Source organism: Aotus nancymaae, unplaced genomic scaffold (assembly GCF_030222135.1).
Source record: "Aotus nancymaae isolate 86718 unplaced genomic scaffold, 86718_ANA_hifiasm-v0.15.2.pri h1tg000059l, whole genome shotgun sequence".
Classification (NCBI taxonomy): domain Eukaryota; kingdom Metazoa; phylum Chordata; class Mammalia; order Primates; family Aotidae; genus Aotus; species Aotus nancymaae.
Genome location: NW_026988473.1, coordinates 34,044,407 through 34,069,460, shown reverse-complemented (window position 1 = coordinate 34,069,460; position 25,054 = coordinate 34,044,407). Strand labels below are relative to the sequence as shown.

General features: G+C 36.8%; 2 protein-coding genes across 4 annotated transcripts in view; one reads left to right on the top strand and one right to left on the bottom strand.

The window, feature by feature from the left end:
- Positions 1-7,373: 7,373 nt before the first annotated feature.
- Positions 7,374-25,054, bottom strand: part of CCDC34 (coiled-coil domain containing 34) — a 327,538-nt gene continuing 309,857 nt past the window's right edge. Inside the window, exons 11-12 of the mRNA XM_064365089.1 lie at positions 19,095-19,204; positions 7,374-7,441 (exon numbers count right to left, since the gene is read on the bottom strand). The gene's annotated coding sequence lies outside the window, so the exon portion shown is untranslated. The remainder of the gene's footprint in view (positions 7,442-19,094; positions 19,205-25,054) is intronic.
- The window catches only part of BBOX1 (gamma-butyrobetaine hydroxylase 1), an 82,843-nt gene continuing 72,342 nt past the window's right edge, over positions 14,554-25,054 (top strand). Inside the window, exon 1 of one of the 3 annotated variants that reach the window (XM_064365085.1) lies at positions 14,554-14,568. The gene's annotated coding sequence lies outside the window, so the exon portion shown is untranslated. Of the gene's footprint in view, positions 14,569-14,757; positions 15,012-16,015; positions 16,032-25,054 lie in introns of those variants that run through there. The other 2 variants (XM_012452232.2, XM_064365084.1) reach the window with 2 other exon arrangements.

The window sequence follows — 25,054 nt, the reverse complement described above, 5'->3', positions numbered from 1 at the left end:
TTGTATTTCAGAAGGCGTTAAGTCTCAGAGATCTGTGTTTACCATTTTTTAAAGCCATTAATGGGCCAGCCTTTTAAGTAATTTATTAGGAGAGCAAAACAACTTTTCCATTGAGATGTTTTCATATCTTCAGCTTATCTACCTAAAAGCATCTCAAAATTTAAAAATCACTTCCACATTTGCAAATCAAGTACACATGTCTGGATGAAGCATTTTTTAGTGGCTTTTGATACTCAACGTGACATATTTTCAAGTAGGAAAAAATAAATAGTATTTTAAGGAATTGAGATTTGGCTAGCCAAATGATGAACCCACAAATTATTGTTTTTAAGATGCTTTATATAGAGTGTGCTAACTCTCTTCTCCCACTGTTCAAATCACACAGTGAAGAGAGTCAGGAGTTGCTGTCTCTGTGCCAACAGTGCAATCAGAGCCTGGGCAGCTGATTGAAAAATGATCATTAAAAAAAAAAAAAAAAGGAATGTTATAAAAGCCTTTACAACTAAGAACAAATAAAAAGTATTGTAAATACATCTGGATATGGAAGAAATGTGAGATTTAGAATATGGTTTCAAGTAAGCAAAAGACATTAATATACTCTCCCAAATATATACAAGTTTGCCCACAGAATTGCATGCATTGGACCATGTTGTTAAAGAGATTTCAGTGTCGCATATATTTTCTTCCAGTCACATGCTAAATTCATCTTCTATAGCATATTGTCAAATCTTAAATCTATTTGCCCAGTCGTATGTTGAACTCTTTGATTGAGGTATTCAGCAAATACCTCATAAGTAGAAGAAAGCCTGGAGAGCACTTCATTTTCTAAACAACAAATCAGCCAACAGAATTATCTGTTACTTTATAGAAGAAACTTGATTGTTTACATACAGAAAAGATTCGTATAGGAGATAAGAAGATAGCAAGGAAAGTTTCCTTGGGTCTCACTAGGTTTTCTAGAAATTCCTCAAAGAATGAGAGACGTGTTTCACCTTCTGGACCACTTGAACCTTTGCTTTGAGACTCAGAAGACATCAATTAATTTCAAGGTGAATCTGTAAGATTCAGACCAATGTTACAGTGTTGATTTGGACACCATTTGATAATCATAAGAAAGCATCAGTTTATGCCATGAAATTCCTAGGTAACATTTATTCTGTCCCATTTCCAGAATGTTGAGTTAACTTCACCATCAATTTGTTACACATCTTTTTCTTTTTTTCCTTTCTTTTTCTTTTTTTTTTCTTTTGAGACAGTCTCGCTCTGTCACCCAGGCTAGAGTGGTGCAGTGGTGCAATTTCAGCTCACTGCACTGCAACCTCCGCCTCCCAGGTTCAAGCAATTCTCCTGCCTCAGCCTCCCTAGTAACTGGGATTACAGGCATGCAACACTATGCCTGGCTAAATTTTTTTTGTATTTTTAGTAGAGATGGGGTTTCACCATGTTGTCTAGGCTGGTCTCGAATTCTTGGCCTCAAGTGATCCACCATTTCAGCCTCCCAAAGTGCTGCGATTACAGGTGTGAGCCACCATGCCCGGCCTGTTACACATCTTTCTGAATGTAGAAATTCTAAACACTAACTTTTGGAGGTGCTGGAAATGGCTGAACTCTACTTTACATCATTATTCATTAATAAAGCTATTTTTACAATACATGCTTGACATAACTTTGTTCAACACTACGAAAAATCTCCTGCTTTGTGGTCAACAGGTGTGTGAAGGCATGCAAGGGTTTGCATATCTAAAACCAAATCTGTGTTATGCATCACTGGGTATTCTGGAGAGTAAAAGTTAAGAATAACTAAGGGCAGGGATAACCCTTGGAAAGAAGTATAAAGAAAAAGAGTTTCTGTCTTCTTGTTTGTTTTGTTTTGTTTTTTTAATAGAGAGAGGGTCTCACTCTGTTGCCCAGGCTGGTCTTGAACTGCTGGCCTCCACCTATCTTCCTGCCTCAGCTTCCCAAAGTGTTGGGATTACAGGCATGTGCCGCTGCAAGTTGCTGTCTTTTGAGACTCCTCAACTTTCCCTCTTACACATTTTACTTGAATCCAAGAGTGGATATTCTCTCCTCTTTTCATGTGCTACTATCCCCTGCATGATTTGATACCTCCCTGTCTCTCCAACTTCATCTCCTCCCATTCACCCCTTTATCACATGTGCATCCACAGTGGCCTGCCTGTTCCTCAGATGCACCAAGCTGATCCTCGACCCAAACATGTTTCCATTGCCCTTTCCCTGCATGGAATGTTTTCATTCTCTCTCAAGCCCTGCTGTTCTCCCTACCTGGAATGTTTTTCACCTCTTCCAAAGGCTGACCTCCACATCATTCAAGTCTCAGCTTGAGCATTTTCCGCATTAAAAAAAAAAAAAAAAAGCTTTCTCTGATCAACATGACTAATATCTTTTTATCAAATTTCTCTCCATCCTATTATACCACTAAAATCAATTAATTTACTCATTGTCTGTGTTCCTAAATAGAATAAAAGCTCCTTAAGAAACATCTTGAGAAATTTATAGCGGACTACACATGCTCATTGAGTAAGTGAGTAAATGATTATTGTAGTCAATTTAGTCTCTCCATTTTTACGTAATGATGAAGAGCTTAGGTTTTAAAGTCAAATTTCTTTGAATCCCAGCCTCTTAAATTATTAGCTTAGTAAACTTGGGCAAGTTACCTAACTTCTCTAAGCTTCACTTTCATCATCTGTAAAGTAGAAATAATAGTATCATTGGGTTTGTGAATATTAAATAAAGTACAGCATAATACATTGACTGATATGTCTACCTGCAATAAATGTTCAATAAACATTAGTTACAAAAGCATCCTTCACTCAAAGGATATTTGCATCTGAAAAGATCTCAGGAAGAGGCTAAATTTTAACCAGGAGATTCTATGCCTGGCTACCACAGGTGTACTTTGTTTAGGCAGAGAAGAAATCTCTTTAAGAATAAAGACACATGTACACATATGTTTATTGGAGCACTGTTCACAATAGCAAAAACTTGGAACCAACCCAAATGCTTATCAGTCACACACTGGATAAAGAAAATGTGGCACAAATACACCATGGAATACTAAGCAGCCATAAAAAAGGATGAATTCATGCCCTTTGCAGGGACATGGATGAAACTGGAAAACATTATTCTAAGCAAACTAACACAGGAACAGAGAACCAAACATTGCATGTTCTCACTCATAAGTGGGAGTTGAACAATGAGAATACATGGATACAGGGAGGGGAACATCACACAGTGGGGCTTCTTCAGGGGTTGGGGGTTAGGGGAAGGATAGCATTAGGAGAATACCTAATGCAGATGATGGGTTGATGGATGCTGCAAACCACCATGGTACATGTATACCTATGTAACAAACCTGCATGTTCTGCACGTGTATCCCACAACTTAAAGTAAAATAAATTTTTTAAAAAGAAGAAGACGAGAACTAGCACTCCTCACATTACACTTTGAGGATAACATTACCAACGGAGAAGCAAGCAGGAACTATCTGTTGCAGGTGAGAGATGGTGAGAGAGGTCAGATTTTGCCAAGAAAAGGTCACTTGGCTGGTGAGTAGAAGGTCTGAACCAGTAGCATTTCTTGGATGAATTTACTACAATCAAATATTGGCCATGCAGCTGAGAAAATATCAATCTCCCAGGGCTGATAACACTTACTGAGACTGCCTTGCAATGTCCAAACTGAAGCATAAAAACTAGAGGCCATTTGTTGAGTAATAGTAAAAACCCGAACTTTCCAATGTCAAATATTCATATTAGCCTGAGCAGTCCATTCTTTTCTTCTAAGAAAAAAAAAACCATGAAAATTAGATTTTGTTGCAAAAATGGGTTTGGCAAGGGAAACAATTTGTTGGTCTCAAATGTTACTGGATATGTGCTATAGAGACTAATACTCCCATCTGTACTGCCAAATCCTTGAGCTGGCACGGGAGGGATGTTATTAGCTTTCTTCCTCTAATTCTTGTTTGTAAGTATGTCTTACATTTCAACTAATCCATTCCCTAGATATCTTAATATCATTTATCCTGCAGTGGCTTGAATCTTACTAACTCAGCCAGGTGATAGCATGATAGCATGTTCTTTTTTTTTTTTTTTTTTTTTTTGAGACAGAGTTTCTTCTCTCTTGTTACCCAGGCTGGAGTGCAATGGCGGATAGCATGTTCTATACGATGGAAGAAACTTTTCAGGCACATAGTTACATGATAATTTTCTAGATAATTTTCTACATTTTCCACAATTGCATTTTCAAAACATCCTATTTTTAAGGTCTTATTATGCCTTAGTGCATTCCATGTTTACTATCTAAGCCTATGTGTTAACACATTTGAAAATTGTTAATGACTGTAAGAGTAATCAAGATTTGCAAATACTGTGGCTGAGATTTTCTTTATATTCTATTTTTATTGAGTTAGAATTGCAAACACTGAAGTGCACAGATCTTAAGTGTATGTACAATTTAATAAGTATTGATAAATATATATTTCTGTGTAAGTATCATTACAGTCAGGATAAAGAACATTTTCATTTACCCCCCAAAATTCCCTCATTCCTACTTCTATCCTCCCCATCCCTTACAGGCAAACATTCTTTTGCTTTTTCTCACCATAAATTAGTATTGTCTGTTTTAGGGCTTCCTATAAATACAAACTTTTTTTGAAAAATTTATTTATTATGCTTTAAGTTCTAGGGTACATGTGCAGATCATGCAGGTTTGTTACATAGGTATACACGTGCCATGGTAGTGGTTTGCTGCATCCATTGCCCCATGATCTACATTAGGTATTTCTCCTAATGCTATCCCTCCCCAATCCCCCTACCCGCTGCTATTCCTCCCCTAGCCTGCCTCTCCTCTCCCACCATGTGATAAGCCCAGTCTCCGTTCACCTTCTGCCATGAGTAAAAGCTTCCTGAGGCCTTCACCAAAAGCAGGTGCTGGTACTGTGCTTCTTATACAGTCTGCAGAACCATAAGCCAAAATAGACCTCTTTTCTTTATAAATTACCCAGCCTCAGGTATTCCACTATAGCAACACAAAATGGACTAATACAAGAGGCTTCATCAATTTTAATCCTCAAGCTCGTGGAGCAGAGCCCCCTGATGACTCATGATGAGCATGTCACATATGTGAGAAATACCTCTCTTTTGTCTTAAGCCACTATGCTTTTGCAGTTGTTTATTTACATACCATGACCTAACTTACTACAGCTAATATAAAGACGAAAACTTCTAGAGTGTCCTCTGGTAACATCTGGTTTTACTTTAGCTTAGAATTATCTCATGTTCATCAACTATAAAATAAGATTAGTGTGTAAGAAAGTGTCTAGGGTGCTTGCAAGTTGCAAATTACTATATACTTCTAAATTTACTGATTGTTTCTCTAGGCTCTGACTTACTTTATGTTGATGTTAATATTGACAAATCTATGTTTTCACTCAGCAGCCTGTTTCGATGCATTTTTAACACATTTGGGACTTGATCATAGGACTTTCCTTTTGGGAGATCTTTTGGAAAAAGGACTCCTTTTTGACGGTATAAAGGAAAACTCTAAGACAAAAACTTTGCTAATTTTTTTAGGGATTGGAGCTTAGAGAAACAGGAGTCAGCAAAAGCGACTTTTTCTTAGGAATTGGTAGGTTAAAAAAAAGCTACTTGTAGCACTGTGAAATAAAAAATGTTTTTAAAAAGTAAAAAAAGAAAAGAAGCAAAGTCTAGTTGCTGAGAAAATATTGAGGAGGGAGAAAAAGGCTCATTTAGGGCATGTAACAACACTGAAATATTTTAGGAGAAAGAAAAAGTCCTCACCAGAGTTAAAACATCTGCTATTAGAAATTACTGAGAAAAGAGCAATGCTTATATTGTGTATAAATTACCAAGCAATGGAATATGTTCACAGATGACAACTGTTTCAAATATAAATTATCACTCGTCATTGAGCTTTATTCAATTAGCCAAGCAAATGAGTGAGAGAATGCCACTGCTGAATCTTGTACATGCCTTTATTTCTCATGTGTTCATCTTGGAAACTCAAGACATTCTTCACTGAAGGCAATATATGGAATGACTAAATCTCAAGTACTAATTCAAAGCCATTTTTCTCTCCACTATCCCAGGATACAAAACGCAGCTGAGAACAAAGTCAGAGTATAAAACACAGACTTTCTTCCCCTAGGCTCAGATAACAGACCTGCAGCCAAATGGAATTTTACCAAACTTTCTAAAATGAGTAACACTGTGTGATCACTGTTCCCTTGGGAACTTTATGAAAATGAGATACTTATCACAAAGGGTTCTCCAAGAAAAAAAATCCCTTTAAAAATGGGCATTTGACATGACCTAGAAAGAACTGCAGAAAATTACAAATGCCTAGGAACAGTTTAAACTAGAAAACTTGAATTTTCCCTAAATATGATAATAAAAAAAAGAAATTAAAATTTACTGACTGTCTAGTACTTATTCTTTCAACAACATTTTTTGGTTGTATGTAAAATGCCAAGAACTATGGTAGATGCTTTCATAAAAACTGTCTCATTTAGTTAAGAACTCTGTAAAGTACAGATTAATTTATAGATGAATGGCTTGCCTACATTCACACAACTAACAGTCTTCTATGTGAGAAGTATTTAAGAGACTCTACTCCATGCTGGTGCTTTTCTGTGCACTAGAGACCATCACTAACATTTGGGGGACCCAGGATGAGCATAAAAATTGAGGTCCCTATACCAGATGTCTAAATATTTAAAATTATAAACACTGGTGTGCTGGAACCAGCTCTTTCTTACAGGCCATAGGCCTCTCTTCCCAAATTCAAATTTATTAATGTTGTATTGGTAGCTTGAAATCGGCCATGGTGGGAACATCAGACTATGGTAAATGGTGAACACTACAAATTGTCTTTTAGTTTGTCTTCAGAGAGCCTTTTGTTAAGCATTTACAAGCACAGCACTGCTTATAACAACCTAACCTTTGAATAAAATATGTTCAACTCCTTAACTTTTAAAAATATACCTTCATAGTTACATGGAAGGCCAAGTTTGAATTTAGTCCCAGATTCCTTGTTGTTCCACACCAGAATTTGGCAGGGAAGAGAGAGCCATTCCCTAGAACTCTGGCCCCTCACCTGCAGACTGAGGCCCTAGCTCTCTCTACTTCTCATCACATCCCAAGTTTCATCATACACTGGGAAGGAGTCCATGTGAACCCCTGTGGACACTCCAGCACACATATTGAATATTTGTCTATTTGTATACCACACATACATAGAAAGAGCTGCCCTAGATCTCCACCTTGGGCCTAGGGGCAAACACACCAGTGGTACTGAGCAACCTCAGTTGACTGGATGAAGGGAGAAAATACTTACAGATGCTGGAAGCAGACGCAAGTCTTTAAGGGTCTGAAATTTCAGGGTCTGGGATCTTGGAGCATTATCTAGAAAAGAAGGATGGTATAGGCTCTGGGTGAGTCCCTTCTTATAGATAAGTCACCCCTTGGAGAGTGGTGCAGATGGAGGAGGGCTCAGACAGAGCCCTCTAAAACACAGGGCTCAGGATAAAGGTCTTTATTGCCTGATCTAAGAATTGTACTAAATACAGAAGTTTCAAAGCCCTCGTGGAACTTCTGTTCCATGAGCAGGGGAAAAATCTACCAAGCAAATGGAAAACAGTAAAAAGTAGGCATTGTAATCCTAATTTCAGACAAAACAGACTTTAAACCAACAAAGATCAAAAAAAGACAAAGAAGATAATTACAAAATGGTAAAAGGTTCAATTCAACAAGAATACCTATCTCAAATATATATGAACCCAACACAGGAGAACCCAGATTCATAAAGCAAGTTCTTAGAGGCCTTCAAAGAGACTTAGACTCACACAATGATAGTGTGAGACTTCAACACCCCACTGACAGTATTAGACAGATTATCAAGGCAGAAAATTAACAAAGATATTAGACAGACAGTATTAGACAGACTATCAAGGCAGAAAATTAACAAAGCTATTTAGGACATGTACACAGCACAGGACCGAATGAACTTGATAGATATCTACAGAACTCTCCACCCAAAAACAACAGAATATACATTCTTCTCATAATGTTATGGCACATAATCTAAAATTTGACCACATAATTAAACACAAAACACTCCTCAGCAAATGCAAAAAAAAACTGAAATCATAACAACCGCTCTTTCAAACCACAACGCAATCAATTAGAAATCACAAATAAGAAATTTGCTCAAAACCATACAATTCCATGGAAATTGAGTAACCTGCTCCTGAATGACTTTTGTATAAATAATGAAAGTAAGGCAGAAATCAACAAGTTCTGTGAAATGAATGAGAATAAAGATACAACATACCAGAATCTCTGGGATACAGCTAAGGTAGTGTTAAGGGGGAAATTTGTAGCACTAAATACATCAAAAAGTTAGAAAGATCTCAAGTTAACAATCTCACATCATAACTAAAGAACTAGAGAACCAAGAGCAAACTGAACCCAAAGCTAGCAGAAGACAGGAAATAACCAACATCAGAGCTAAACTAAAGGAGACTGAGATGCAAAAAATCATTCAAAAAATCAGTGAATCCAGGAATTGATTTCTTGAAAAAATTAATAAAATAGACCACTAACTAAACAAACAATAAAAGAGAAAAGATCCAAATAAACACAAATAGAAAGAACAAAGGAGATATTACCACTGGGGGACCCCACAGCAATACAAATAACTATCAGAGAACATTATGAATACCTCTATGCACACAAACTAGAAAAGCTAGAAAAATGGATATATTATTGGACACATACACTGTCCCAAGAAATTGGAAGGAAGGAAGAAATTGAATCCCTGAACAGACCAATAACAAGCTCTGAAATTGAATCCTTAATAAATAGCCTACTAACCAAAAATAAAAGACCAGATGGATCCACAGCCAAATTCCACTGAATGTACAAAAAAAGCTGGGACCATTCCTACTGAAGCTATTCAAAAAAAAATGAGAAGAAAGGACTCTTCCCTTACTCAGTCTATGAGGCCAGCAAACAAAGCTGACAAAAATAAGCAATAGTAAAAGGACTCCCTATTCAATATATGGTGCTGGGATAACTAGCTAGCCATAAGCAGAAACATAACAACAACAACAACAAAAAATCACTTCAGGCCAATATCCTTGATGAACATCTATGTAAAAATCCTCACAAAATACTGGCAAACCAAATACAGCAACACATCAAAAAGTTTATTCACCACAGTCACGTAGGCTTTATCCCTGGGGTTCAAGGTTGGTTCAACTTACACAAAACAATAAGTGTGATAAACTGAACAAAAGACAAAAACATGATTATCTCAATAGATGCAAAAAAGACTTTTAATAAAATTCAACACACCATCATGTTTAAAACCTCCCAATAATCTAAGTATCAAAGGACCATATTGCAAAATAATATGAGCCATCTATGACAACCACAGCCAACATTATATTGAATAGGCAAAAAGCTGGAAACATTCCCCTTGAAACCTGGCATAAGACAAAGATGCCCTCTCTCACCACTCCTATTTATAGTACTGGAAGTTCTGGCCAGGGAAATCAGGCAAGAGAAAGAAATAAAGGGCATCTATATGGGAAGAGAAGCCATCAAACTACCCTTTTTGCAGACAAAATAACCCTATATCTAGAAAACTTCATAGTCTCAGCCCAAAAGCTCCTTAAGCTGATAAACAACTTCAGCAAAATCTCAGGATAAAAATAATCAATGTACAAAAATCACTAGCACTCCTATACACCAACAACAGTCAAGCTGGGAGCCGAATTAGAAACTCTATTCTATTCACAAAAAGAACAAAATACCTATGAATACAGCTATAAAATATCTGCAAGGAGAACTATAAAAACACTGCTCAAAGAAATCAGAGATGAAACAAACAAATGAAAAAACATTCCATGCTCATGAATAAGAACAATAAATGTCACTAAGATGGCCATACTGTCCAAAGCAATTTACAGATTCAGTGCTGTGCCTATCAAACTACTAATGACATTCTTCACAAAACTATAAAAAATGCTTTCGAAAATTCATATGAACCAAAAAAGAGCCCTAATAGCCAAAAATATCATAAGCAAGAAGAATTAAGGAGAAGGAACTCCTTCTTCTCCATAGCTGGAGGCATCATGCTACCCAACTTTAAACTACAGTAAAGGGCTACAGTAACTAAAACAGTGTGGCACTGGTACAAAAACAGACAAACAGACCAATGGAACAGAATAGAGAGCCCAGAAATAAAGCGACACATCTACAACTAGCTGATCTTTGAAAAAGCTGACAAAAATTAGCAATGAGAAAAGGACTCTCTATTCAATAAATGGTGCTGGGATAACTAGCTAGCCATAAGCAGAAGATTGAAAATAGACACCTTCTGTACACCATATACAAAAATTGACTCAAGATGGATTAAAGATAAAAATGTAAAACTCAAGACTATAAAAACCCTGGAAGACAGCCTAGGCATACCATTACGAGCATAGGAATGGGCAAAGATTTCATGATCCAGATGCCAAAAGCAATTACAACAAAAGCAAAAATTATAAATGGGATCTAGTTAAACTAAAAAGCTCCTGGACAGCAATAGAAACTATTAACAGAGCAAACAGACAACCTATAGAAATGAGAGAAAGTATTTGCAAACTATGCATCTGACAAAGGTCTAATATCCAGCTTCCATATAAAAACTTAAGCAAATTTATAAGAAAAAAACAAACTACATTAAAAAGTAGGCAAAGAACATGAACATTTTTCATAAGAAGACATATATGCAGCCAACAAGCATATGAAGAAAAGCTCAACATCACTGATCATTAGAGAAATGCAAATCAAAACCGCAATGAGATACCATTTCATTCCAATCAGAATGGCTATTGGTAAAAAGTCAAAAAAATAACAAATGCTGGTGAGGTTATGGAGAAAAAGAAATGCTTATACACTGCTGGTGAGAGTGTAAATTAGTTCCACATTAGTGCAAAACAGTTTGGTAATTCCTTAAAGACCTAAAATCAGAACTGCTATTCAACCCAGCAATCTCATTACTGAGTATATACCTAAAGGAATAATTCTGTCATAAAGACACATGCAGGCAAATGTTCATTGCAACACTATTTACAATAGGAAAGACATGGAATCAACTGAAATGCCCATCAATGGTAGATTCCATGGAGTACCATGCAGCCATAAAAAATAATGAGATCATATTCTTTGCATGGACATAGATGGAGCTGGAGGTCATTATCATTAGCAAACTAATACAGGAACAGAAAACCAAATACTGCATGTTTTCACTTACAAGTGAGGGCTAAAAGGTGAAAACAGATGGAGGCATAAAGGAGAGCAATAGGCACTGCATCCTACTGCAAGGTAGAGAATGGGAGGAGAGAGAGGATAAGGAAAAATAACTAATGAATACTAGGTCTGATATCCTGGTGATGAAATAACCCAGGTGACAAAATAATCTGTACAACAAGCCCCCATGACATGAGTTTACCTATATAACAAACCTGCACATATACCCCTGAACTTAAAGTTTAAAAAAATTTTAATTAAGATATAGTTGACAAATAAAAATTATATACATTTATGGTGTATAATGTAATGCTTAAATGTATGTATATACTGTGAAATCATGAAATCAAGCTAACATATTCATCACTTCATATACTTATCATTCTGTGTTGTGAGAACATTTACTATCTAGCCTCTTAGCCATTTTCAAGTATATTAGGTATTATTATTAACTGTAGTATAGTAGATCTCCTGAACTTATTAATCCTGTCTGACTAAATTTTTGTACCCTTTGGCCATTACCTCCCCACTCTCCTGCCCCAACTCTCACCCACTGACAGCCACCATGCTACTCTATGCTTCTTGGAGTTTGACATTTTTAGATGCCACATATAAGTGAAATCATGCAGTGCTTATCTTTTGGAGCCTGGCTTATTTCACTTAGTATATGTCCTGCAAGCTCATGCATGTTGTCACAAATTATAAGATTTCCTTCTTTTTCAGGGCTGAATAGAATTCCATTACACATACACACACACAACACACACACACACACACATCATATTTTCTTTACCCATTCATCTATTGATGAGCCCAGGTTGATTCCCTTTACCGGTTTACTGTGAACAATTGGTATAGGCAGTGACTTTTTGTATATCACACAAAACAGAGGCAACAAAAGCAAAAATAAATGAGGTGGCATCAAACAAAAAAGCTTTTGCACAGCCAACAGTCAACAGAGTGAAAAGATAATCTATGGAATGGGAAAAACATATTTGTAAACTATCCATATGACAAGAAGTATCCAAAATATATAAGAAACACTCAACAGCAAACAACCCAATGTAAAAAAGAAATCTGATTTAAAAAAAGACAAAGAATCTGAATAGACATTTCTCAAAATAAGACATACAAATGTCCAACAGAGCTATGAAGAAAATGCTCAAATCACTAATCAACATGGAAATGTAAATTAAAACTCAAACTAGAATGAGATGACACCCTACACTGTGGAATGACTTTCATCAGAAAGACAGAAGATGAATATTAAAGAGAATGGAGGGAAAAGGGAACCCTCGTACACTGATAGGGTTCAGCTCTGTGTCCCCACCCAAATCTCATCTCAAATTGTAATCCTCCCCATAATCCCCATGTGTCAAGGGCAGAATCTGGTGGGAGGTGATTGGATCGTGGGGATGGGGGTGGTTTCCCCCATACTGTTCTCATGATAGTGAGTTCTCACGAGATGTGATGGTTTTATAAGGGACTTTTCTCCCTTCATTCATTTGCTCTTTCTTGCCTGCCACCATGTAAGACATGCCTTTGCTTCTCTCTTGCCTTCTGCCATGAGTGTAAGTTTCCTGAGGCCCCCCAAGGCATGCAGAAGTCTGAGTCAGCAAATATCTTTCCTTGATAAATTACCCAGTCTCTGGTATGTCTTTATAGCAGTGTGAGAATGGACTAACACATACACTGTTGCTGGAAATGTAAATTGATTCAACCATTATGGAAAACAGTATGGTTGTTCCTCAGAAAATTAAAAATAGAACTACCATATGATCCTGCAATCCCACCTCTTGATATATATATCCAGAGGATATAAAATAAGCCTGTCCAAGAGATATTTGCACTCCCATGTTGATTTAAGAAGCTTCTTATATTGGAGAGCAGAATTTTGTTTATTTGTCTATTTGTGAGAATTGATTCTTTATGTGCAAGTCTTTAAACTTCATTAACAGATTTACTTTTTGGTTTATTTGTTGTTTATCATTTCATTAGAAACTATGTTTATGTGGCACATTCTTGTCAGCAACTTTCTTAAAGCTAATACAGAGTTTACCTAATTTATTCCAGTAATTGTCACCAAAGTACAAAGTGTAAAGGAACTATTAATTGTGTATATTTCTGTGATGTCATGAATTATTAACATATAATTATATAATTTCTTCTGGCATACGTACAACTTCAGTTACTGTAAGTTTAAGATGCTGGTCACATATATGACGGCACCCCACATATACACACCCTCCTCTCATACATGGAAAACAAAACCTGCTGTTGTTTTCACTGGACAGTGAGTGTCAGTAATTTGACCTGGAGACTTGAGAGTAGAAAGGAGGAATGTGGAAAAGAGGCTCCTCTTTTCAGATGCAGGGACGCAGTTTAAATTTTATTGTTAAAGGACCTGACAGAGCATCATTTAGGGAGGGGATGCTGCCATTCTGGAAGGGGAGATTTCCCATAAAGGAGTCCACCAGACAGTTGGGCTGCATTTTCTCTCTCTGTGGTAACTCTTGTTTTTTGACTGAGTCTCACTCACAGCCCTGTAAGCCCTTCGGGCAAGAAGGAACAAGTTGCAGGCTGCTTCTACATCTTCCTAGGAAAGGGGTGTCAGGTGGGAGGAGGGCAGAGGACTCATTCATCTCTCTCCTGGACCTTAGTTTCCACCTGCAGATTTTCTTTTAATGTAATCTAGACTGTTAAGACCTAGGATCTGAGACCAGTCCAGCAAGCCCTCCCTCTAAACTGGGCTCTCTCCAAGCGTATACCTGGCAGTCAGGCTGTGAATCCTGGTATGCTGCCTACTCTGGCCTTTCCCTTTTGTTGCCCTAAGGCCTGTGTGTTGTGAGTCAAATCACTGGGCAACCAAGTACCTTCAAAAAAGCCCCAAGCTCTCTGGAAACTACTGTGTATTCCAGCCGAAACTGCAGGGAAAGGAGGGCATCAGGCTTAGGGAACCAATCCCAGTCTTTCTACCGGTTCCTTATAACTACTCAAACTCCCTTTAAAGAGGCTCATATTGGAATACCCTATTGACAAGTAGATACCATTTCACTTCTGCTGGGGTGAGAGCTGGTAGCTCCTCCCTGTTAAATGCACATCTCAATGCCTCTGCCCTACGTGAGTTGTGCAATAAACGAGCTGTCATACTGAACAGGTGGGAAAGAAGTGAACTGCTCGTTCACTTGCTACTATTGCCACTGCTGGTCCAGAAACAGAAGATAAGACAGGTGAGAACTGCTTTTCCTTCTAACAAGAAAGATTCTAAACTGAGGCAATGCTTTGCATTGAGTCCTGGGGTTTTGTGGTTTTGGGAACCAGCAGTAGTCTTGGTATTTTCTCTCGGTAACTCCTTCCCCTCTAGGCCATAAAGGCTCTTTTCTTTAAAACAGCAGCAGCAACAACAACAACAACAAACAGCACAAAAAACAATGACAAAAAACCCTCAAAGCTCCCTTCAGTAGTTGCTACACCTTCAGATTGAGACATCCGTCCTTATTTGTAAACCTCAGCTGTGTCCGGGGGCAGGGCCACAGTGAAACTGCCAGGAGCAAAAAGGCTTCCAAGGAAAAGTACCACATCAGACTGCAAACTGGGGGCAGATCAACCCTGGGATGTGACGGGCTCTCTCTCCAAAGGACCCACGGACCAAAGCTGACAGTTTCTTTACTTGGTGAGTTTTGTGTGGTTTGATGTGTGAAGCATATATGAGAACAGGTATGATTGAGCTCAACTTCCTTTTCTCCTTATTGGAAGGGTTTGTGAATTGAAGTCTGTGTACTGAGGTGGTCGGGAGCATCCAATTAGAACTCCAGTCACATATAGCTAACGGCCATGTGGACTGTGCTGGGGATGGTCCATCAAGCATTTGGAATAGGCTTGCTTTTGGAATGCAGTGAATCTGATCGCTTTTTGGCAGCTTCTCTCTCCCAATTATGTTTGGCTTAGTCTGATAGTCAAATTACTTTACAATCCCTAAACTAATCCAGAAAGTATACAGAGGAGACAGAGAGAACACTGTCTAAAAAGAGACTGGGGATGGGCAAAGGAGGGTTCTGGTTGAATTTTCAAAATGTTCCCTGAATAATCCACAACTCATCCCAAGAATGGTAACTGCATATGATGCTCTTTGTTAAGCTCAAAAAGCTGACTATAACATGCCTCTTTAAAATACAGACCAATTAAAACCATTGTGCACATTTTCAATTGTTTTGTTCCCTTAGTGAAGCTCAAGAAGATATATTACAGGTACGGATTTGATTAAAAATGTAAGGTTTCACATAATGAACATATGTTCTAGTTCAAATAATTTAGAAATTTTCCTGAAATCTAAACCCAGTACTTTGTATTACATCAGAAAACAAAGCCTTGATAATTTGAGCTCCAATCGGAACATGGCGATTCCACTGAAGTGAATCTAAAGTTTCCCTTTGTATAATTTACGAATGAAGTGTTTGCATGAAATTTAATGCTTTAAGCAAGATAGGCAAAATTGTAAACCTACTTTAGAGAATGGACTGGTTTTTCTAATGGCATTATTTTTGTTATTGTTGTTGTCTTGTTGTTATTTTGTTGCTATTGTTGCTCTGTCGTCTAGGCTGGAATGCAGTGATGCAATCATAGCTCACTGTAACCTCGAACCCGTGTTCAAATGATCCTCCTGTCTTAACCTCCCAAGTAACTCAGAGTACAGGTATGCACCACCATGCCTGCCTAATTTTTTTTGGTAGATATGGGGGTCTCACTATGTTGTCCAAACCGGTGTCAAAGTCCTGGCCTCAAACAATCCTTCTGCTCTGGCCTCCCAAAGTTCTGGGATTACAGGCCACTGCACCTGGCCTCTAATTGCTTTATAGAATTCATTATTCACATGAGAATATATTCACAAATTGTTAAGTATCTCAGTCACTTATTAAACCAAGTTTAAAAGTAATAATAATAACCATTTTACAATTTTAAAAAGACTTCAAGTCGAAGGGCTTTGGATAGCAGGTATCTTGAGTATGTATGTATTCAAGTGATGTTAAAGTGCAGGCAGTACAAATATTGTCTAGTCAACCTCCACCTTACCAAGTAAAAATTAATTTATTTTATTATTTAAAGGTTGAAATATAAAATAATAACAATATAGTTAAGGCTCCGTGGTGTAATGTCTACAAAACTTCTTGTCCTCTCTCTAAAGCCAAAATGTCAGATGGTGAGGTTAGCTAACAACACCCAACAATCTTGAGATTTAGCTACCAATTTTAATAGTACTTTTTTTTGTAAATTGAAAACATTACTTAGAAAATTATTCATCCATAATTTTTCCATGATGGGGTGGATGGTATGTCAAAATTCCTATTTCCTTTGCGTTCACATCTGTTACTTCCCCTCTCCAGGCTCAAGGTCATCTGTATAATGGAAGTGATAGCACTGGTCTTAGAGGGTTTTCTAGAGGATTAAGTTAATGTATAGAAAGTATCAGCTGAGTGACAGAACATAATCGCCGTATAAATGGTTTGACATACACTTTGCACATAAGACATCCATACAATTTGTGCGTTTCTTTTGATCTTTTTTTTATCCTACCACATAGAGGCAGGAAGTCATACATATTAGTGCATCCTGCTATATAACAGCAGGTTTGATGGCTTACCCTGAGGAAGAGAAGATAAAAATTAACAGATATGGACATTTACTAACATGGGTCTATGCTGGTCTAGTTTTCTATTTACTAAAAACACTCAAGAAATAACAGGCTTTTATTCTGAGGGATAAGTAATTTAGTAGATGAATCAGCCTTCTCAGTTACACATTAATCTACTACAATTTTAGTTTTATGTGTAGTAACTATAAAGTTTCTGTATCCACTTTCTGTGAATTCCCTCTAAAACCTATGATTGAAATTAGTAGTAATTAATGTTTGAAGAATTTTTGCACTCTTTTTTACGAAAACTTGAGAAGTTTCACCTAATACATGTACACTTGGCTGGCAAATACAGCTTTCGGGCAATATCTCTCACGAAACAGCAGTGTGAGCTCAGAAAAATCACACCCAGCATCTCTGAGCTTCCATTTTCCCTGCATGTCTCCTGAGGGCCCTGTGACCCAATAATAGCACAAGCTGTTTCATTCTGTTTCTAAAAGCCCTAGTTCTAAGTTACTTTTGTAAGGTTTGTTCTCACCGAGCTTAAAGTGAAGAAACTGAGGCCAGCACAAGAAGATCCAATGCAAAGTGTTTATTCAGGCTCCTGGGTGAGGTTCTGCAGTCTGACAGGAGGGGCCGGAGAAGTCGCAGGGAATCCTCTCAGTCGTGGAGTTTTATAGGGAGTGAAATAGCTGGATTGGTTGTGGGAGAGCAGGACTGCTATTGGGTAAGTTACAAGCCTTGACCTAGGACTTGGCTTGTTGTTGGTTGGAATTTCTCAGCTGCTATTGGTTGTTAAGACTTAGTTGCTATTGGTTGTTAAGACTTAGCTGCTATTGGTTGCTAAGACTCGGCTGCTATTGGTAAATAGGGCTTGACCGCTATTGGTTAACAAGAGGCTATGGTTACAGCACCTTGTTTGCATACTGGGCTCTTTAAGGGAAGGTAAGGCTGTGCGAGCATGGGAGAAGGGAACAAGCCTGAGCATGTCTGAGCTTGCCCGAGCTTGTCCGGGCTTGTCTGAGCTTTTGAAAAAGAAGGAGTGGGTGTGCGTCCGAGCTCCTGGCGAGGCAACTGGCCTTACAACTTTAATTTCCAAGATCAATGAATAAAATAAATTCCAGAGCTACTTTCTTGATTTTCCAAACAGTGCTGAAGAATCAGGAGACAAATGTGAATTTGTAACATTAAGAAAAAGAAAACAAAGGAGAAAACCCACACCCATCACTAAAGTAGAATAATTTCAAAAACAAGCAATCTAGTTGTACCCAACAAAAGTCCCAGACAAACTTCTTTTACTCTGAAGAGAAAAAATATGGTAGGTGAATGAATTAGAAGGGAAAGACACCACACACACACATACACACACACACACACACACACACATTACACACATGTATTGATATGAAATAAAAGAAACCTATCCCATCAGATAAGAATATGCCAAAAATCCAAGGGCTGTTTTTCAGAACAGGCAAAACTACTCCTTCCCACCAAAATCAATCTGATATTTCATAAACTAAATTATAATTATAAGAATAAAAATTATAATTAAGTGTAAAATAAAAAAATTATCTTATAGGTGTTCTTTAATTTGTCAAAGAAATCCCACTGACAAAAATTTATCTTATATAGCTAGGAGTATCTACATTTTTCCTTTCTTCAGAGAAAACAGTAGCTTATCATCTAAGTAAATTGCCATGGTACTTCAGCTGAGCTCAATTCTAACAAGCCAAGTTAGTTAAATTAAAAAAACAGATTTCAACAAATCATATTATCATACAAACTATAATTTTCAGAAAGCATTTGCTTTTAAATACTGATGATCTGCAATGTTTTATATATATATTTTTAATTTTCATCACATTTGCCCCAGTAGAGCTTTAAATAATCCAGAAAAAGTTAAAATGGGAACTTATTTTCCCATTTTGCCCTACTTTTGTTTTGATTACCCTTCACATTTATCATAAATCTAGGAAAGGAATTGTGAAGAGAACGAATGACCCACCAAGTTTCTACAGAGATACCTAAGTAATTTAACATCAGCAACACCCAAGTCTTTCCAGTTCTTCCACACTCTCCCATGTGCCTTGGGCAGCCTCCAGACACACACTATCCTGACATTACCTCTCTTGGAACACCTTCCTCAGGATATCCATTTGGCAAAATGGGTTGGAGAGAATGGCCTCAGGTTCCCCCAATGATTGGAAATGTGCTTCTTCCTCTCTCGTTCAAACCTAGGTAAAAGAAGAAAAAGAAAAAAAAGATGGACAGTAGTCTGAAATATACTTAGTGTTTGTTGGTACAGATGTCTATAGGAATGATCACTTCAATAGTTGGTGTGACATGGGTACAACACTATCTTTAAGCAGAGAAACCATGTTCCTCATAATAGAAAATGCACCCAAGGACTGAGTATTCATTAAGTAGTAGTGTTTCAAATTTCAAGTTGTATAAAAATTTTTCAGCCAAAAAATGTTCAAACACATTAATGAATATATTTTTTAATGCAGTGAGTAAATACTCAATGCATTTAAAAGTAAAATAAAAGTAAAATACTTTTACTACTACTGCTACTTCTACTACTATTACTACTATTGTAATCTTATTGTACATACAATTAAAACTATTAATCTTTATTATTATTCCTGTTTTATTGAGGTAAATTGACAAATAAACATTGTAAGCATAATTATCAATGTTTATGCATACATTGTGCAATAATTACCACAATCAAACTAATTAATATATTCATAACTTTACATAGTTATCATTGTGCGTTGGAAGGGTGAGAACACTTAAAATCTACTCTTTGGGTAAATTTTGAGTAAACAAGACAGTATTACTAACTACAGTCAGTATGTCGTATATTGGATCTCCAGAACTTATTTATCCTGAAGAAGTACTATCTTTTGACCAACATATCCCCATTTCTCCCACCTCCCAGGCCCTGGCACCCACTGTTCTACTCATCAGTTCAGCAGTTTTAGATTCCATGTATAAGTGAGATCATATTGCACTTGTCTTTCTGTGCCTGACTTATTTCACTTAACATAATGCCTTTCAGGTTCATCCTGTTATCACAAATGACAGAATGTTCCTTCTTTTTTTTGAGGCTGAATAATATTCTGGTGCATGTGTGGGTGTGTGAATGTGTGTATGTGTGTGTGTGTGTGTGTGTGTGTGTAGACAGATAGATGATAGATAGATATGGGTTTAGATATATATCACATTTTTTAATCACTCATCTATCAATGGACACAAGTTAATTCCATGTTTTGGCTATTCTGAATAATGCTGTAATGAACATGGGAATACAGATACCTCATTGACATACTTATTTCACTTCCTTTGCCTATATGGCCAGTAATGATACTGCTGGAATGGTAGTTCCATGTATTATTTCAGGGAGGATCTCTATAATGTTTTCTATGATGGCTGAAATAATTTACATTCCCACTAACAGTGTACAAGGGTTTTCTTTTCTCCATATCCTCACCAATACTTTTGTCTTTTTGACAACAGTCATTCTTACAGGTGTGAGATGATATCTCATGGGGTGGTTTTGGTTTGCATTTACCTGATGATGATTGATAGCATTTTTATATACCTACTGGCCATTTATATGTCTTCTTTAGAGAAATGTCTATTCCATTTCTTTCCCCATTTTTAAAATTTCTTAATTTTTTATTGTTTTAGGGTAAAGTCTATGTTGTCCAGTTTGGCCTCAAACTCCTGAGTTCAAGCAATCCTCCTACCTCAGCCTCTCAAATAGCTGGGATGACAGGCATGCACCACTACACCCAGCTGCACATTTTAAATTGAGTAGTTTGTTTTCTTGCTATTGAGTTGTTTGAATTCCTTATATATTTTGGAGATTAACCCCTTATCAGATGTATTGGCCCTGCTGTGGCTTACAGAAGAGTCAACATGGCTCCATTTGAAAGTGACTTTGGCATATAGAATGATGTAGGATGATTGCTTCACTTACTTGATTAAAATAAGTAAAAACATAGATGGCTCTCAGAAGTACAGTTTACAAATATTTTCTCTCATTTTTTAGGGCGTTTCCTCACTCTCTTTATTATTTCCTTTGCTGTGCAAGGATTTAATTCAATGCCATCTCATTTATTTTTGCTTTTGTTGCCTGTTCTTTTGGGTTCACACTCAAAAAAAATCTGTGCCTAATCAAATGTCGGAGTTTTCCCATATGTTTTATTCTAGTAATTTTAAAGTTTCAGATTTCATATTTAAGTCTGTAATCCATTTTGAGTTGATCTTTATGTACAATGTGAGATGAGGGTCCAATTTTATACTTCTTCATCTGGATATTTAGTAATACACCACCATTTGTTGAAGAGACTGCTTTTTCCCCATTGTGTGTTCTTGGGATCTTTGTCAAAGATTAATTGACCTTAAATCCACGAATTTATTTCTAGGCTGACTATTCTTTTCCATTGATTTATAGGTATGTTTTTATTCCAACACCATGCTGTTTTGATTACTATAATCGTGTAGGATATTTTGGGATCAGATAATGTGATCTCTCTAACTTTGTTTTTCCTTCTCAAAACTGCTTTGGTCACTCAGAGTTTTTGTGGTTCTATACATATTTTAGAGTGTGTTTTTTTTTATTTATTTGATAAGTGTCATTGGAGTTTTGATAGTAATTGTACCAAATCTGTAGATGACTTTGGTAGTGTGGATATTTTGCCAATAATAACTATTCAAATCTAAGAACACAGAGTATTGTTCCATTTATTTGTTTCTCATTCAATTTTTTTTGTCATCATCTTATAGTTTTCAGTGTATAGATATTTTGCTGCCTTGGTTAAATGTAATCCTAAGTATTTTTAATGATCCTTGAAATGGAATTGTTTTATTGATACCTTTTTCAGAATCTTAGTTGTTATTACATAGAAATGCTATGGATATTTGTATGTTGATTTTGTATTCTGTAACTTTACTACATTTATTAGTTCTAAAAGTTTTTTCTGCCGTCTTTAAGGTTTTCTGTGTATAAGATCATGTCATCAGAAAACCAGGACAATTTTACTTCCTTTAAGATTTGGAAGCTTTTTATTTCTTCTTGACTAATTGCTCTGGCTAGGATTCCCAGTACTATGTTATTAGAAGTGGTGAGACTGAATATCCTTGTCTTGTTCCCAATCTTAGAGGAAAAGCTTTGAACTTTTCATTATTGAATATGATATTAGCTGTGGGCTTGGCATATATGGCATTTATTATGTCGAGGTACATTCTTTCTATCTATCTTTGTTGATAATTATTATCATAAAAGGATGTTGAATTTTATCAAATGCTGCTTCTGCATCTATTGAAATGATCACCTAATTTTTATCCTGCATCCTGCTAATGTGTTGTCATATTTAGCGATTTGTGTGTGTCAAACCATCTTTGCGTGTGTCAAACCATCTTTGCATCCCAGAGATAAATCCCACTTGATCATACTGTATGATCCTTTTAATGTGCTGTTGAATTCATTTTGATAGTATTTTATTAAAGATTTTGCATCTGTTCACCAGGAATATTGGTCTATAATATCCTATTCTTTCAGTGTTCTAGTCTGGCTTTGGTTTGAGGGTAGTGCTGGCCTCATAAAATGAGTTTGGAAGTATTCTTCCTCTCCTTCAATTTTTGGGGAAAGTTTGAGAAGAATTTGTGTTAATTCTTCTTTAATGTTTGGTAGAATTCACCAGTGAAGCTATCAGGTCCTGGAGTTACCATGGATAGAAGGATTTTGATTAATGACTTAATCTTCACACTTAATTGTCCTCTTCAGATTTTCTATTCATGATTCAGTCCTGGTAGGTTGTACATTTCTAGGAATGAATTCATTTCTTCTAGATTATTGAATTATTGGCATATAACTGTTCATAGTAGTCTCTTATAAGCTTTTATATTTCGGTGGTATCAGCTGTAATGTTTCCTTTTTCATTTCTGATTTTGAGTCTTCTCTTTTTTTCTTAAGTTAGCTAATGGTTTGTCATTCTACCTTTCAAAAGCAGTTTTAGTTTCATTTTTTCTTGTCTCAATTTCATTTACTTCCACTCTGATCTTTATTATTTCCTTCCTTCTGCTAACTTAGGGCTTAGTGTCTTCCTTTTTTCTAGTTCCTTGAAGTATAAAGTTAGGTTGTTTATTTAAGATCTTTTTCTATTTCTTATGTAGGCATTTATCATAATAAACTTCCCTCTTTGAACCACTTTTACTGCATCTCATACATTTATTATGTGCTATTTTTGTCTCAAGATATTTTTAATTTCTCTTTTGATTTTTTTCTTGTTCAGGAGTGTGTTATTTAATTTTCACATATTTGTGAAAACTGAAAATTCACAGGAGTTTTTCAGGTTTTCCCCTGGTATCGGTTTGATGACAAAGTCATTGTCTCTCATAAAATGATATTTCATACAATAGCAAAGAAAATAATAAAACATTTTATGAAAACATAAAGTACAGACAATTTAAAACATGTCCTTGGAACATTGCTTACATGTATCCTCCCATATACGCTTTTACTCCCACAGTTCTCATTTCTTCTAGACCAAATTATTACAAAAGCTCCAAACAATGTGTCTGATTCTAGCCCTTTTACCTGTTTTCAATATACCATACACACACTGTCATCACCTTCATTTTCAAATCTGCTACCTGAAGAAAAAAAAAATCCCATTCATAACAGAATGAAGCGCAAACTCCTTAACTTGCTACGCATGGCGCTTCGTGATCTGGTATCAACATGCCTTTTAATCTCTCTCAACCACCATTTCCCCTTATAGCCTTTTGTTCCAGCCAAACGACATGTTTTCTACTGCTCAAATACTGTACTTTCAGATCCTTGTTTTTTGCTCAGCCTGCACCCTAGATGTGGAGGGACCTTTCACAAATCGTTTTTTGGTTTTGTTTTGTTTTGTTTGAGATGAAGTCTCACTCTGTCGCCATGCTGGAGTGCAGTGGCACGACCTAGACTCACTGCCACCTCTGCCTCCCAGGTTCAAGTGATTCTCCCACCTCAGCCTCCCGAGTAGCTGGGACTACAAGCGCACACCACCACGCCCGGCTAATTTTTTTTATTTTTAGTAGAGATGGGGTTTCACCATGTTGGCCAGGATGGTCTCAATCTCATGATCCACCCGCCTCGGCCTCCCAAATTGCTGGGATTACATGCTTGAGCCACCACGCCCGGCCCTCAAATGTTTCTTAAATCCAACTTATCTGTATCCAGATGAGCTGGCAAATAAAGGTTTAAATAAGTAAGGAATTTATTTTTTATCATATAAAAAAGAAGTCCAGACATGACCATCTCTTGCTGGTAAAATGTTTCACAGAGCCATGGGGAACCCTGACTTTTTCAGATTTTATACTTCCGCTTCTTGACTCATGGTTGCAAAATTACTGCTTCACCCCCAATACCACATTCACATTCCAGAGAGGAAGTGGAAAAAAAATAGGGAAAACAGCATGTGGCAGCCAAGTCTTAATACCTTTTAAAAATTTTTCCTATGGTGGCGTGTGCTTGTAGTCCCAGCTACTCGGAAGGCTGAGGCAGGAGAATTGCTTGAACCTGGGAGGCGGAGGTTGCAGTGAGCTGAAATTGCACCACTGCACTCCAGCCTGGCACCTGGTGACAGAGCGAGACTCTGTCTCAAAAAAAAAAAAATTTTTTTTCCTACACAGCAACTTCCAAATATATTTCATTGGTCATAATTATATCATACACGAATCTTAGCTATAAAGAAAGCTGACAAAATATCTGTTTACTAGTCACAATATGTTGTACTAGTGAGGAAGGAAAAGAAGGTGAAACCAATATGCATTCAGCAATGTTGGCCTTATTATTTGTTTATTTTCATAATCATCTTTTGCTTGTTGTCTGGAACTTCAAAGTCATCTTCATACCTTCTGGTGCAGCATACACAAAGAAGATACTTATTATATATTTGAATAAGTTTAACTTTACAAATGACAAGGGGAGAGAGAACCATTTTCTGCATTTCGCATAATTGTATTCCATCATAATGAGCATAAACTTAGATAACTTGATCAAGAATAAGCAAACTACTGCCTGC